General features: G+C 42.4%; 1 long non-coding RNA gene across 1 annotated transcript; it reads right to left on the bottom strand.

Moving 5' to 3' along the window:
* On the bottom strand, positions 761 to 6,259 carry LOC110256375. The gene is made up of 3 exons (XR_002337771.1): positions 5,782 to 6,259; positions 4,010 to 4,086; positions 761 to 801 (listed from the first exon to the last, which is right to left on the bottom strand). It is a non-coding gene; the product is annotated as an uncharacterized LOC110256375 (long non-coding RNA).

Raw genomic sequence — 17,011 nt, 5'->3', positions numbered from 1 at the left:
TGGCTCATCTCATTTAGCATAATTTCCTCAAGGTTCATTTGTGTTGTAGCATGTGACAAGATTTCTTTCACTTTTTTGTTTTTATTTTCTTTTTGGCCTCAGTCTTGGCATGCAGAAGTTCTAGGACCAGGGGTTGAACCCATGCCACAGCAGTGACATCGCCAGATCCTTAACCCACTGAGCCACCAGGAAACTCCAGATTTCCTTCATTTTTAAGGCAGAATGAAGTTCTGTTCTACTTAACTATTACATTTTCCTTATTCATTAGTCTGTCCATGGACTCGTAGATTGCTTCCACCCTTTGACTATTACAAATAATACTGTATAGGGAGTTCCATCGTGGCACAGCAGAAATGAATCTGATTAGTATCCATGAGGATGTGGGTTTGATCCCTGGCCCCGCTCAGTGGCTCAGGGATCTGGTGTTGCCATGAGCTGTGGTGTAGGTCACAGACTCGGCTCGGATCTGGCATTGCTGTGACTGCAGTTTAGGTCAGCAGCTGTAGCTTTGATTCGACCCCTAGCCTGAGAAGCTCCATATGCTACAGGTGTAGCACTAAGAAGCAAAAAAACCCAAAAAAGCAAACAAAAAAACCAAAACAACAACAACAAAAACAAATAATGCTGCTATAATTATGGATACTGTTTTTCTTTTTAAATCCAGGATCCAGGCATTCCCATTGTGGCTCAGCGGTAACGAACTTGACTAGGATCCATGAGGACGTGGGTTCAATCCCTGGCCTTGCTCAGTGGGTTAAGGATCCGGCGTTGCTGTGAGCTGTGGCATAGGTCGCAGATGCCCTAAAAAGAAGAAAAACAAAAGAAGATGTATATTTAAATCCAGGATCCAAACAAGAATTATGCACCCAATATTGTGCTAACAAATTCAGTTTCTGCTAGTGTTGATTTGTTGCTAGTCTCTAGCGACTCAGACTCTACCCACACGTACAAGGGACAGCATAGTATTTTGTATGTGATAGGGCTTGAGTTAGAAACCTGATGCTGGACACAACTCATGGTGGCTGCTGGTAAGTATGAATATGTCTCCTATTTCTGATGTTTCCTTGCATCAGCCTTACACACCTGCCTTTTCTCCATCCTTACATCCCTCGTCATTCTGCCTCAGGGACAATGGTGAGTGAGGAAATAGAAATGGTGTGTGTGGCCCAGCTTCCACCTCTCCTCTTCCTTTGGTTTTCTGCTTTTGCAATTCTGGGGGTGAGGTGTGGGTGGAGGCTGGCCCTGGTTCAGTGTCACCACAAATGTGTAGCTAACCTGCCGATTAAACAGTTTGACTCTCCAACATAGCTAGCACACAGGTATTTGGTCCTCATCTCTTAACTCTTTTTCTTCTCAGTTGGTCCATCTCCAGGATAAGGGGGAAAACACTGCTGTTTATTCGGCTCCTCAAAACACCTCAATTATCAGGGAGACACTTGGATCTGAAACTTGACCGTCCACCTGCACAGTGAACAACTCCTGTTGTATAGGTCTGTTCAGGACACCAAGTTACAATTTGGAAGACGGCTATATCTACATAGATTCATGTAAAAGAAACATGATGTTGGAATTCCTGTTGTGGCTCAGGGGGTTGAGAACCCAACATAGTGCCTATGAGGATACAGGCTCGATCCCTGGCTTTGTTCAGTGGGTTAAGGATCCAGCATTGCCGCAAGCTGCAGTGTAGGTCACAGATGCAGCTTGGTTCCTGTGTTGCTGTGGCTGTGGAGTAGGCTGGCAGCTGCTGCTCCAATTCGACCCCTAGCCTGGGAACTTCCATATGCCACAGGTGTGGCCATAAGAAGGAAAAAACAAACAAAAAACAAAACAAAACAAAACTAAACTAAAGAAACATGGTGTTGCTAAAGATATATTAGCATTAAATGAATTGGGCTTTCCCCACTCTAGAGACATTGCTATTGAGGTCACTAATGCTAGCTGTGAGAAAGAGAGTACTCCCCCTGCTACATGCACAGAGAACATCTTTTTTAAAGGACTCTATTTGGAAAAAAAAATATTGTTCACTGTGGAAAACTTGGGAAAAACAGAAGAGCACAAAGAATAAAACAAAAAACATATAGAAGCTTTTCACCCAGAAATAACCACTTTCAATGTGTTGGTACATTGATTTATATCTTCAACCCAAACTTCTCCGTTGAACTCTAGACAGTGTATCAAATAGCTCACCTGATAGCACATCTTGAATGTCTCAGTCTCTTCAGACTCAGCATGACCAAGAATAAACTCATACTCTTCTCCAAATCTGTTCCTTTTCCAGTTTTCCCCATATCAGAGTGTTGGTAGTGCCATGTATCCTGTTATTCATACTAGAAACCTAGGCCATTCTTGAAAATTCCCTTTCCTTTACTCTCCCTATTCAAATCTTATTGATTTTAACTTTCATATATGCCTCACATTCATCAGCTTGTTTCTATCCCCAGCCCTCTTTCCCAGTCCATGCTGCCACCTTAGGCCACCTGGGTTACTGTGATGGATTCCACACTGATCCCCTTTTCTTCCTGCTCATCCATGCTGGCTCCTAGTGATTTGTCCTCCATATAGAGACAGGTATTTTTAAGTGCAAATCTGATTTTTTATTTTATTTTTTAATAGCTGCACCTGTGGCATATACAAGTCCTGTGCTAGGGGCTGAATCAGAGCTGCATCTGAGGCCTACCCCACAGCATACCAGCAATACCAAATTCTTAACCCACGGAGTGAGGCCAGGGGTCTAACCCACATCCTCATACAGATAATGTTGGGTACTTAACCTGCTGAGCCACAATGTGAACTCCTGATTTGTTTTTTCATTATTATTTTTTTATGGCCACACCTGCAGCATATGGAAGTTCCCAGGCCAGGGACTGACTCCAAGCTGTGAACTACAACATAGCTGTGGCAATGCCAGATCCTTTAGTTCACTGTACCAGGCTGGGGATTGAACCCACACCTACACAGTGGCCTAAGCTGCCACAATCAGCTTTTTTTTTTTTTTTTTTTTTTGTCTTTTTGCCTTTTCTAGGGCCCCACCTGGGGCATATGGAGGTTTCCAGGCTAGGGGTCTAATCGTAGATGTAGCCGCTGGCCTATGCCAGAGCCACAGCAACACAGAATCCTTAACCCACGGAGCAAGGCCAGGGATCCAACCTGCAACCTCATGGTTCCTAGTCGGATTCATTAACCGCTGAGCCATGATGGGAACTCCCACAATAGGATTCTTAACCAGCTGTGCCGCACTGGGAACTCCTCAAGTGCAGATCTGATTATATCTTACATATCCTACCCTCAGCTGCTCTCCCAACCCCTCAGAGGTACAGACAAAACTCCTCAATGTGGCTTGTAAGACCCTATGTGGTCTGGCCCTACCTACCTCTCCAGCCTCATTCACACTATTCTCTATCCAGCTTTTTTTCACTCCAACCACATGGCCTCCTTCCAGTTTCTTATACTTGCTGTGGCCCCTCCTCACTGGTCTTTGTCCATGCTGTAGCCTCTGCCTGGACAACACTTCACACAGGTACTGTATTCTCATCTATCACAGCTCAGTCATCCAAGAAGCCCTTGCTGACTTCTTTGACCAGGTCACATGGCCCCTGAAGAAGTTTACCACCAAGTGCATTTCCTTCTGACACTTAGAATGACTGCAGTGTGTGTGTTGGTCTCCCTCACTAGACGGAAAGCTCCTTGAAGGTAGGAACTGTGTCACCTTTTGCTCACCCTTGTCTCCTGAATACCTAGAGCATACTCAGGAAACATTTGATGAATGAATGATTACCTTTCCTTCTGGTATTTTTTTCTATTTTCACATATACATTTGCAAAAATAGAAACATCCTGTACCTATCATTTCATAACTTATTCCCCATCCCCCAACACACACTTAGCAATAAGCAAACACTTGGAGGCCATTTTTGTTGATAAAACACTCTTTGGAATTTTTGCTGTTTCCAGTTTTCTCCTTGACTTTTCATTTGGAAAGCCCACTTCCAGGTTGGACATAAACAGCAAACCTGAATTAGCACTGGCTCCAGCTATGATAGCTGCTCTTTTTTCAGGGCCTGTGTCTGCACCTGGCAACATCCCAAGTCTGTGGAGGAAGAGTAGCACAGGGGTTAGTGTGTGCAGGTCAGACAGGTGAGCTTTGCCCAACTGCTCTGCTTCTGTTCCAGTGAGGCCCATTTGAAAATAATGAACAAATTCTCAATCAAGCTCCTTCAAGAAAAGTGGGATCTAGTCAGAAATCCCTCAAATCCAAGAGTGGAGCTGTAACTAGAGCTAGAAGGCAGATCCAGATTCAGAGTGACCCCCCGGGACTTCAACAACAGGGGCTTGTGCCTCGCCACTGTTTCAGGGTGACCTGTCTCAGCTACCATCTACATGTCAGCTCCAGCCTCCTCTTTAACCTTCCAAGCCCCTCTGCTTACTTACAGTTTTGCTCTTCAGAAGTTTGGTTTGCAAATGGCTTTACCCTGCGATGGTTCTGACTTTATCTATGGCATCTAGATACATCTTTTTGCTTTCTATTTATTTATTTTTTCTTTTTTGGCAGTCCCACAGCACATGGAGTTCCCAGGCCAGGGATCATACCTGAGACACAAGCCCTATGCTGCAGCTGCAGCAACAAAGGAGCCTTTTAACTCGTTGTGCTGGACTAGGGATTAAACCTGTGTCCTGGGGCAATAGAGATGCCGCCAATCCTGTTGCACCACAGTGGGAACTCCTTGCTCCTTATTTTGGCTCTTAAATGGCAAACTCTATGTTTTTTATTTTGGATTCGAGAGAGACTCTCGAGTTGTCCCATCTGATCTTTTTGAGCCAGCTGTACCTGTCCTTGAACGAATCTCTCTGTGCACTTGGCTATCTTTGGATAGGGGCACCCACTCTTGTCAGGAACAAGGGGCAGCAGCGGAGTGGTGTAGTACCAAAGGGGCAGGCTGGGAACTTTCCATTAGAAAAGGGCCTGGGCAGATCAGATGCTGTAATTGACTTAACCAGGACAGCTGTGTGACCTGGAACAAAGCACCCAGCTTCAATTTTGAGGCTTGATTTCCTCAGCTGGAAACAATTCACTTTATCAAATTATCAGGATATAAGGAAATAAGATGAGATAAAGCACAAAGGACATTTAACCCAGTAACCTCTCAACAACGACACTCTTCATAGTAATAGTATCATCTACAATATATTAATATGTTTATAGCTAATACATAATATATATTTGAATTCATTCTTTGAAAATAATATATTTTATATTATAAATAAAAAATATATATATTTGAAATAATGTATTTTCAAATTACCTCTTTTATCTGGGTTACTTCTGGGAACAGTTTCCCAGATGGATAAATACTTCTACAACTTGTGACTCTGGGTAGAATATTATTTCTGACGCACAGGGTGGAGTGATGGAATGTTTATTTCCCTGGAGAGATGGTGGTCTATGGGCCCCTCTACACTGACTATATGGAAATGATCCAAGATAACATGGAGACAATAAATTGCCTGCAGTTACTAACAAAGGCCATTGTACTGAAGGAGCTTTTTGGTCTGGAGCCAGAAGCCCAATTTAGAATGAAATACACATACTTTCTTTTCTACGGAAAGGTTTGAATAATAATAGCTAATACTTACATAGCTCTCTGCTTACTATATGCCAGGCATTGTGCTAAAGCCTTCATAATGCATTGAAATGGACACTGTTATTGACTCCAATTTACAGATAAAGGAACTGAGATGTTGATCTGCTTTTTAAAATCCTTTCAATAAACCATAATCAACTGACCTTGCTTTAACCTTATGCTCATCTCTAGTCTTTCGTCCTCTGAGCACCATGGTTGGTATTGCTGTTCTTCCAGGACTGGAGTCTTGCTTTGCTTTTCTGATTTCTTCCCAGAGCTAACACTTTTCCATGAACTCCAAACTTTATTTTTATGACATCACAAATTCACAGGGACTGGGTTCCAGCAGTTCAAGCTGCTTTCCACTGGTTCTCACAAAGTGTGCTTCTTTAGGAGGAGCAGGCTGGTGCTTCTGTTGAGCCCAAGTACTTTTCTCTCAGCTTCCTTCTTTTTCCGATTGCTTTCCTGTGCATGTTTCAGGAAGCTCTCTCTGCTCTTAGAGGGCTTGATATGCTTAGTATGCACATTAGTTCTCTTGGCAAGAATCTTTACTTCTTTGTTTATAGCAATGCCAACAGCATGCTGGGCAACACTAGACTTGCCCAGTTTCGCCATGGGAATGTTTGTGGGGAATTCCTTTTTTTTTTTCTTTTTTTCTTGTCTTTTTAGGACTGTACCTGCGGCACATGGAAGGTCCCAGGCTAAGGATCCAATCGGAGCTGTAGCTGCTGGCCTACGTCAAAGCCATGGCAAAGCCAGATCCGAGCTACATCTGTGATTCACCACAGGTTACCGCAATGCTGGATCCTTAACCCACTGAGCAAGGCCAGGGATCGAACCCATGTCCTCATGGATACTAGTCAGGTTCGTTACTGCTGAGTCACGACAGGAACTCCCGGAATTCCTTTTTTGAACATGAAGTCTGCAATATCACCTTTGTTGTAGATTCCCATGGATGTGGCTGAAGGAACAATTCCATGTTTTCTAATAGGCGTAGAGAACATACAGAGGGTGCCTCTCTTCTTTGCCTTTGTGTCGGTCATTTTGGCAAATTGCTGGAAGATGGCAATCCCAGCTTAAAAAAAAAAAAAAAAAAAAAAAAAAAAAAAGAGCCCCTTAATATCTTGAGCAAGGTTGGCCAAGAGGCAAACTAGGGCACAAAGTCATAATAGGATAAGGAGAAGAGGCTACATGAAGCTAAATGACTCAAAAATCAGTATCTACTGAGAAATTCCCTTTATAAGAAAACTTGACTTGATCTCAAGGCAGGTGTAGAAGCTTAATGGTGCCAAGTTGAGCTGCAGATGTGGCTTCTATAGCAAATATTTAGAGGTGGTAGCAACAATAGGGTCTGTGGAGGAAGGGTGGAATGCTGGTTAGCGTGTGGGTCATATGGAAGAGCATCCTAACACAGCTCTGTCTCTGTTTCAGTGAAGCCAGTTTAGAGCTAAGGATCAGAGGTTCAATCAAGTTACCTTGGGAAAAGGGCAATTCAGAGGCTCAATCAAGTTACCTTGGGAAAAGGGCAATTTAGGCAGAGCTTCCCTGCAATTCAATGGTACAGTCTTAAGTGGAGTTGGAAGGCAGTATAGACTCAAGGTGGCATCAGGACCTGAACAGTGTAAAGGGGAAGGTGGTTTATTAGTTGTGTACTGGTTTAAAAAAAAAAAAAAAAAAAAAAAAAGGCCCTGATTTGTAGCACTTATCATTCTGTGGTGTAAATGCTCCTATCCATGGCCAATTTCAACCAATATGACGTTATTGAATTCAAAGTTGGGAAGAAATGCATGTAGTCCAATCTCTCCAACTTTGATTCTTTTTTAAAGTTTCCAAATCTTCAATAAGGTGATTTATCATTATTTTATAATTGGAAAAACATCTAACAAAAGTTATTTTAAAAAAAGAAATGGAAATAAACAAATGGGACTTAAAAGCTTTTGCATAGCAAAGGAAACCATTGACAAAATCAAAAGACAACTTACTGAATGGGAGAAAATATTTGCAAATGATATAAACTATAAGGGGTTAATATCCAAAATATATAAAGATTTCATACAATTCAATATCAGAAAAACAAATAACTCAGTTTAAAAATTGGGAGAAGACCTAAATAGACATTTTTCTAAAGGAGATATAAAGATAGCCAATACGCACATAAAAAGATGCTCAACATCACTAATCATCAGAGAAATGCAAATTAAAACCATGGTGAAACATCACTTCACATCTGTTAGAATGACTATCATCAAAAAGACCACAAATAACTGGAATTCTCACTGTGGTGAAGTGAGTTGGGAGTCTGACTGCAGCAGCTTGACCTGCAGAGGTGCAGGTTCAAGCCCCAGCCTGACACAGTGGGCTAAAGGATCTGGCATTGCTGCAGCTGTGGCGTGGGTCGCAGATGTGTCTTGGTTTCAAATCCTAGCCAGGAACTTACATATACTGCAAGTGCGGCCATGAAAAAAGAAAAGGAAAAGATCACGAATAAAAAAATGCGGTGAGGATGTGGAGAAAGGGAATCTTAATGCTCTGTTGGTGGGAAGGTAAATTTGTGCAGCCACTATGGAAAACGGTATGGAGATTCCTCAAAAAACTAAAAAGAGAACTAGCACATGGTCCAGCAATCCCACTCCTAGGTATATATTAGAAAACTAAAATACTGATTTTATTTATTTATTTTTTTGTCTTTTTGCCATTTTCTTGTGCCGCTCTTGCGGCATATGGCGGTTCCCAGGCTAGGCGTCTAATCGGAGCTGTAGCCACCAGCCTATGCCAGAGCCACAACAACGCTGGATCTGAGCCGCATCTGCAACCTACACCACAGCTCACGGCAATGCCGGATCGTTAACCCACTGAGCAAGGGTAGGGACCGAACCCGCAACCTCATGGTTCCTAGTCGGATTCGTTAACCACTGCGCCACGACGGGAACTCCTAAAATACTGATTTTAAAAGGTACATGCACCCCATGATCATAGCAGCATTATTTACAATTGTCAAGATATGGAAGTAACCTAAATGCCCATCAACAGATGAAAAGATAAAGCAGATGTGGTCTATATATGTGTAGATAGACATATAGCTAGATAGATGGATAAAGAGATATTATAGGCCATAAAAAAAATAAAAGAAATTCTGCCATTTGCAACAATGTGGATGGACCTAAGGATTATTATGCTTAGTGAAAAAAGTCAGAAAAAAACAAATACTCTGTTATCACTTATATGTAGAATCTAAAACATAAAATGAATGAATATAAGAAAACAGAAACAGACCTAAGGGTTATTATGCTTAGTGAAAAAAGTCAGACAAAAACAAATACTCTATGTTATCACTTATATGTAGAATCTAAAACATAAAATGAATGAATATAAGAAAACAGTGATTGCCTGTGGAGAGAGGGAGGGAGTGAGGGAGGGGACAGACAGGGGTATGGGATTAAGAGTTACAAACTACTATGTATAAGCAACAAAGATATATCCTACAACACAGGGAAATAGAGCCATTATTTTGTCACAACTTTAAATGGAGTATAATGTATAATAATATTGAATCACTATGTTGTACAACTGAAACTAATATAATATTGTAAATCAACTATACTTCAATTAAAAATATTTTAAAAATAGAAAGAGCTATCTGGGCTGTGGAGTGGTATATTAAGGACAAACTTCCCTGATTTCACCATTTGTTGAGGGTCAGTCTTAGCTTTTGCCATCAGTCGCCTCCATTGACTCCTGGGGCTACCCTAAGGGCTTACGGGTTTGTTTGGGCTCAGAGCTGCCTTTAAGAAGGCACTTCCAAATTTTGACTCCCTGTTTTTTCTTTTTCTTTTTCACAGCTGCACTTGTGGCGTATGGTAATTCCAGGGCTAGGGGCTGAACTGGAGCTGCAGCTGCCAGCCTACATACACCACAGCCCCAGCAATGCTGGATCTGAGCCGCTTCTGTGACCTACATCACAGCTTGCTGCAACACTGTAGCCTCAACCCACTCAGTAAGGCCAGTATCAAAACCACATCCTCATAGACACTATGCCAGGTTCTTAACTGGCTGAGACACAATAGGAACTTCTTGACTCCCTATTTTGTGGACATTATTTCAGAGAGAGGTTGGTCAGAATTGCCTGCTCAGGGTCTAGGGAACACCTGGCCTACCTTAAGTTCAGATCTGTAGAGGCCATTCCAGGGTGATGCTCAAGGACCAGACTAGGTAGCCCTGAATAGAACGTTTTGAAAAACTGTGACCATGTATATGACAAGCCTTTCACTATATTGACTAAAAATGAAAAGCTATCTAGATAAAATATGTGCTATATGTGGAATGCGTGAGAGAAAATAAAACCTTGACAAATCTTTTTTAAAAAAATCCTCTTCAATTATGTAACAGTGGCCTCTGGACTTGGCCCTACCCTCAGATTTTGGTTTCCGGGCTCCCCACTTAGATCAGCCTCGGATTCCTTCTCAAGCAATTTTCCAACTTCCTGTTTGTGATTCAGGCAGGCCCCCAACTCATTGTTCTCTATGAAAGCATTTACCTTTTGTTACTATTATGCTGGAACATTGTTGTCTAGAGGAGTTGACCTGAGGGGCCTAGGGCTGGACATTTGATGGGCACAAGCCTAGGAGTGTTGGGCAGTCTTGAATCAGGAAAGGAGGAGAGACCAGGCCAGTAGCATCTGGGGGATGGGAGTGGGAGAGGCTAGAGCACTCTACCTGTGAGCTAGGGATACACAGGTAAACCCTGACCTGAAGTAGAAGCTGCAGGTTCTGTCCTCTGGGCCACCCAGAAGGATGGTCCAGGACAGAAGCTAATTTTTTTGAGGCATGAATGTATCTCCAGTGGCCTCCCACTTACAAGTAAGACACAGGTGAAGTCCTGCTCATGCTACTTCAGCCTGGGATGGTGGCTACAACACTGGCTCAGGTGTTGCATGTCTTGAGCTGTAGTCACATTTCAGCTGCTAACCAGCTATGTGACTTAATCATCTGGGTTTGTTTTTTGATCTGTTGTTTGAGGTAATTCTAGGCCCACGTGAAATGGCTCTAAGGATTAGAGAATCCATATTGGGTTTGCCTGTAACTCCTTCCTGTTGACTCTGATTCACTGGAGGCATGTCCAGCTTCTTCTATTGGATGACCTTTAAAACCCCAGGTCAGAGTTTTCCTCTTCCCCTTTGTTAAACTTCTGTACAGATTCACGTATAACCATGGTTCTCAAGGAAAATGCCCTGGGAGCAAATCATCAGAATTACTTGGGAACTTGATAGAAATGTAAATTCTTAGGCCCCACCCTAGACCCATCAAATCAGAAAATCTGAGCTCCAAGTAACACAGATGCATGCTCTGGTTTCAGCATCACTGCCAGAGGGCTTGGGTCCAAATCCCCTCAGTGGCCTGGTGTCTTAGAATTGTATCCCCCTTTCCAACCCCTCCCTAGTCACACACCTTGTCCTCTGGTTATACTTAATAGTAGGTAGTTCTCCAAATACAAGTTCTCTGAATCAGAGAAAGGACAGTTTGTTACTCACAGACCATCTTCATACTAGGTTCCTGCATCCCAGTCCGTATGGGTGATATGGTAAGAACCTGCTGCTGCCCTGTGAGTGAATGGGGCTGTTGAACCTCAGGAGAGGACCCCTAAAATTATGAGACTCAGCTTGTATAGGGCAGCTGGCACATTGGCTTACTGTCTCCTGCAGAAAGGAGAGAAAAAGAGAGAGGGGTTGGAGCTATTATTTGGGAATGTAAAGAAATCCTCTGGGGAGAGGAGTGGACAGTCTACCTTTTCTTTACTACCATGCAGTATAAGCAAATGGCTTCAGGGGAAACAAGTCCCTAAATCTCCCTGGAGCAATACACTATCTCTAACTTTTGAGGCATGTCTTAAATTCAATCTCCCTTTAGCCAAGCACGTCAGTGCTCTTTGTTCAGAAAGCCCGGATCATGCAGCCACATGAAAATATTCATGGGTAATTATCTTCTAACAATGAGAGGGCAGAAACCACAAATGTCAACCTGTGACTTGTTCAGAAGCCCAATATACACAGAGTGTAGCTCAGAGAATGCTAGACAGATGCCTGGGAAATAGAAATGTAGGTGTGAAAGGATGGGGGCAGGAATGAGATAAGGGGAAGAAGGAAACACTACTGATTTCTCTTTTCCAACTTTAGCTGGGACAACGTTGTTGAATGTCTAAATAGGCAAATTGTTCGGCATGCTGGGGGACATAGACATAGGGTGACCATATTGCCTGGGTTTCCCCAGGATTGTCCCAGTTTTAGCCTAGAAAGTCTGGCATCCTGGGAAATCCTTGAGTCCAGGTAAACTAGGAGAGTTGGTCACCCTACAAATGGGAGATACCCCTCTTTTCTCAAGGATTTCATAATCTAGAAAACAATCTCAGATCCAAACCCTTAAGAAATACATTAATCATGCCTTAGGAGGAATAAAATATAGGGAAAGGAGAGACTATACAATAGAGGATTTCAGGGAAAGCTTCATAGAGGTAGCACCATTGAAGACAGCTAGTATTATTAAAAAAAAAAAAAAAAACTCAAGACTATAAGTATTTCAGCGAAAGGGCATTCTAGACCCTTCTTTTTGCTTTGTACTTCCTAGATCTTCAGTAAACGTCCTTATTTCTGTAATAAGAGAAAAAAAAAAAACCTCTATCTCCCAGAAGAAATTTAAGTAGATTTCAAATATACATATAAAGTAGGAAGGATGTAAGAAGCATCACAAATTGTACTACCAAGATATAACTTGGTTTGACACTTTCGATAGGTACATATCTAGGACAGTGGTTCTCAGCCAGGGTATTTTGCCACCTGGGGACATCTGGCAGTGTTTAGAGACATTTGTTGATTGCCACAACTGAGGAAGGATGCTACTTATATCTAGTGGGTAGTGGATAAGGATGCTGTTAAATATCCTACAAAGTAAAGGACAGCTCCTTCTCCCCCAACAAAGAGTTACCCAGCACAACATGTTAGTAGTACCAGAGTTGGGTAAGTTGGTTCTAAGATGTACCTATGTTTTTAGTTTAAATTTACAAAAGTGGTACTAAATCTAGGTATAATTTTCCAATCTGAATGTGCTGTATTTCTTCAGGCATAAAAGCAGACAGACAGTTTGGGCAAAAGAAATAAATACAACTCAAAGACAAGAAAACTCCAAGCATATTTAGAAACAAAATATGTAGTTATGATGACAAGATACGTCATGGAAGTTAAGAATCTAGGCTTTGGGATGAGCAAATGAGATTGGAATATTAATTCCATCTCTTTGGGTCAAGAGGCTGAATGAGAGGGTTAGAAAGAGGAAATAGGGGCTGTATATCTTAACAAGCTGTTAACTCTGATTAGCCTCAGTTTTCAAGTACTTAAGTTGAGGAACAACAATATTTACTTCAAAGGATTATTATAAGCATGAAAAGAGATAATGGTTGGCAAAGCCCTTGCATCTGGTAGGTGTTCAAAAAACGGTGACACTGTTACTATTATTATTGTTACCTTCGTATTATCAAAGATATAGAAAATGACACATAAACTGCATAGTCTAGTGAATTATTATAAAGCACACGCACCCTTGTAAATACCACACAGTTGAACTCTACACTCATGCATGAAATATTGTCATATATATAAAGATATTTGATGGGAAAGTGATAGTGATTGTTTGGGATGGAGAGAGGGTATATCACAGTCGACTTTTTATTGTTTTGTTCCTATATGTTATATTCCCATTTACTCAAGTTTTCTTTTAAATCTTTTAGTAAAGTTTGTTAGTTTTCTTTTACATTTCTTGTAGGGTTATTCCTAGGCATTTATATATGTTTTATTACCATGGTGTATGATGCTATTTTTCTATTACATTTTCTAGCTGGGTCTTGTTGGTATACTGGGAAACAATTTTTATATTTTTATCTTGTTCCAGCCACTTTACTGAACTATTTTATAAACAGAATTGATGTCTTATTGCCCCCTCATTCACAGACTGTGAATCAGGAAGGAGAAGCCTCTATGTAGGGGAATAGATGGCTTATCTAGCTTGTGTAGGGCAATAGATGGCTCCTGTCAAAAAACTGGTGATAGCCCCATACAGGGTGTTATCCTCACATGTAGAGATAGTCCCCATATGGGGGCTTGGAAGACCAGCAACTCAAAGATTCTGAGGGGCAGGAAAGAAAGGATACTGAGATGAGTTCTTTTGACTTTTATATTAACATTAGAAAAAGAAACAGGGAGGGGTCCTCTCCTACTTTTGAAGAGAGCGATGGAAGCAGTGGACTATTGGCAATGGTGGCATTCAAGTGTGGCCCTGACAAATGTGGCAGGCAGAGGCCCAGAGGCACTTGAGGGCAGCTCTTGATGGTTGGTGCCATTCTGATTGTGACTGTGCCCTGCAAAGGCAGGCATGGTCTAGTTGGCTTTGTGAAGTCCTTTCTGTCAGCCATAAGTTAGGCCCTTAAACATTGGTACAGCAGCAGAGAGCAGGAACCAGAGCTTATTAGACACTGGCTAGGTTGGTGGATGGAGACTCTCAGGTCAGAGAGGACCAGGACTCAAAGACAGAATCCTCTGATGATAGTTCAAGGTCATAGTTGCTTTGAAGTGTTTCTGGGAAGAATCTCTTCTTGGAATTGAGATACCATGGAGTCATTGTAGAACAGTGGAAAATGGGAAGCATGGGTTTTGGAATCAGCCAGACCTGAGTCCAAATCTCAATTCTGACACTCAGCAACTATGTCTCTTAATTTGTCTTCCTTCACAAAGTATATCTTATTTTTTTATTTTATTTTATTTTTTTGTCTTTTTGTCTTTCTAGGCCCGCACCTGCAGCATATGGAAAGTTCCCAGGATAAGGGTCCAATCAGAGCTGTAGCCGTCAGCCTACACCACAGCCATAGCAACGCAGGATCCTAGCTGCACCTGCAACCTACACCATGGCTCATGGCAATGCCCCACCCTTAACCCACTGAGCGGGGCCAGGGATTGAACTCAAGCCCTCATGAATGCTAGTCGGGCTTGTTCATTGCTGAGCCACGATGGGAACTCCCCAAAGTATACCTTAAGACAAAGATTGGGTGCAAGGAGTTTATTCGAGATGAATACCAATTGGATGGGGAAGTGAGATAGGAAGGGCAGGAATCTCTTAGAAGATAAGTTCAACATGGGAAGCTGGAGTTCAACACTTGGGAGTCCTCTAAAAGATGATGTAGAACATACTTCAGTGCTGTCCCAAAAAGAGACAAGGAAGACAGCATTTTTACGTACCAATTCCTGGCCATTAGCTGAAGGTCACTCTTGGCGGGGCATTATCTCTGCAGCATCTCTAGTGAGTTGGCATGCTCTTGTAGCTGGACCATGCTCTTAGGCAGAGTGATGCTTTTTGCATGCATGGGAAATTTTCGTGGGTCACCTCTAGATGGATATGTGTGTGACACCGATATTGTGTGCTATAATTATGTGATCTCTAAAATATATCTCTAAAACAGAGATCAGGCTGTGGTGTAGGCCGGCAGCTACAGCTCTGGTTCGACCCCTAGCCTGGGAACTTCCATATGCCGTGGGTGCGGACCTAAAAAAAAAAAGACTTGTTTCTATCAGCATAATTTGTGTTAGAGAAGACAGTTGACTGGAGTCAGAGGAGGCAAGCCATGGCCTTGGGGATAGAGATTTTCCTTGAATGCAATTACCCAATATGTATGAGGACAGAATTTATTCCTTACAAGCATCATAAAGCCAACTAGTCTAGTAAGACAGAATTGTTTTCTAGATTGTTTTCTCAGTAAAGCTTTTGCCAATGGTTTATACATATTGTTGCCTGGTAGGAAAATAAAGCTTACATAGAACAGAACTATTTTGCTTATAGCGTTAAAGAATATTTACCAGTTCCATGCTGAATCTCAGAGCATATCCAGGTGACATAGATGCACTGATTGTGTTTTTCACCTTTGCCCTAAAATCTAATCATAGATCTTATCACATCCATGGTACAACTCTGGGTGTGCTTGCCTACTAGGAGAATGGATGGTTTGGGGAAGACGGCAGTTGTCTATTCATGTAAGGGGATGGGGATGTGGGTGTGTTGGGAAGGTATTTGCAAAACAGTAAGGGTACTTGGCCAACAGGATCCACCATGAATGAAGAATTGAGTTTCATTCTTAATTTTCTTTTATTTGGGGGGGTGGTTGGGTGGAGTTGAATATGGCCAAAGCTGTTTATAATTCGACAGGCCCTAGAGGACAAAAATGCCATGAGAGGGATCAGGTCGTGTATTGTCCTCAGCTCTACTGGAGGGGATGGTTAGAGTCATGGAAGTGAAGTTCTGAGCTCCTCCCAGCCAAGGCCTGCATGGAGAGCTCAGGTTGTGCATGTCCTTATGGCAGGCACAGGAGGCTAACCACACACTGGCCCTTCCCTGATCTGTGTTAATAGGCCCAGATTTTGTTCAGCTACCAAATGGCTATTCCTTGATCTTGGGAGAGGTGGACTAGTCCCAGTGAATGAATCATGTTTGGCAAATGCCAATCATGGTCAATTTATATTTCCTAGTGTTTGGTCTGAGGTGGCCAGGTGGCCTAGGGAAAATGTGATGGGGATTTTAGGGAATAATTTTCTCTCTGGTAAGAAGAGCGATGGAGAAAAAGTGGCCAGCCCTTTTTTGTCCTGATTTTGGACCAGGGTTCTGTGAAGACATGATGTTTGGTACTATGGCAGCTACTAAATGACCATAAGGGTACATTTCTACCTTACTGAGGGTAACAGGATGAAAGATGGAAAAAAAAGTCCTGTGTCCCTGAAGACATCATTGAGCTTCTGGATCAACCCAGGACTCCACACTTCTGGCTTCTTATAATATAAGACCCCTATTGTTTGAATGACTTTTGATGGGCTATTCTGTCACTGAAGCCAAAAGCATCTTGACTGATAGAGCTCTGGATGAAGAATAACTGTTGGGGAAATAGCAAGGAATGCGCTTTTAGGAGTAAGTATCCATGGAAGAAGAGAAAGCTGAGGCAGACATGGGATGGCTGGAGAGGGCTTCAGTCACCACTGACCATGAGAGAGAAAGGATTGGGCTCCTGCTGAGCTGGAGGACTGCCAGGGCTCCCCACTGCTAGAAGGTGAATAAAAGCAGGAGTGGGCAGCAGAAGCCACTCTGGCAAGGCCTTGGGCCCTGGGGCAGTCATAGGAGGCAAGCAGTTCTCTCCATGGATGTCAAAGAGGCAGGGTCAACACAGTATTACAGCTCTGGTAGGCTGGTGGCGGTGGAAGAAACAGGGGCTTTGGGGCCAAGAACTGAGCCCTGCTATTCACTTGAGCAGAGCTTCAGTTTCCTTAGCTATAAAATGAGGAAAGTCATTTTAATGCCAGGGGGTGGTTATAAAGAT

This window comes from Sus scrofa, chromosome 13, assembly GCF_000003025.6.
Source record: "Sus scrofa isolate TJ Tabasco breed Duroc chromosome 13, Sscrofa11.1, whole genome shotgun sequence".
Taxonomy (NCBI): domain Eukaryota; kingdom Metazoa; phylum Chordata; class Mammalia; order Artiodactyla; family Suidae; genus Sus; species Sus scrofa.
This window is presented reverse-complemented; position numbering and strand designations above follow the sequence as displayed.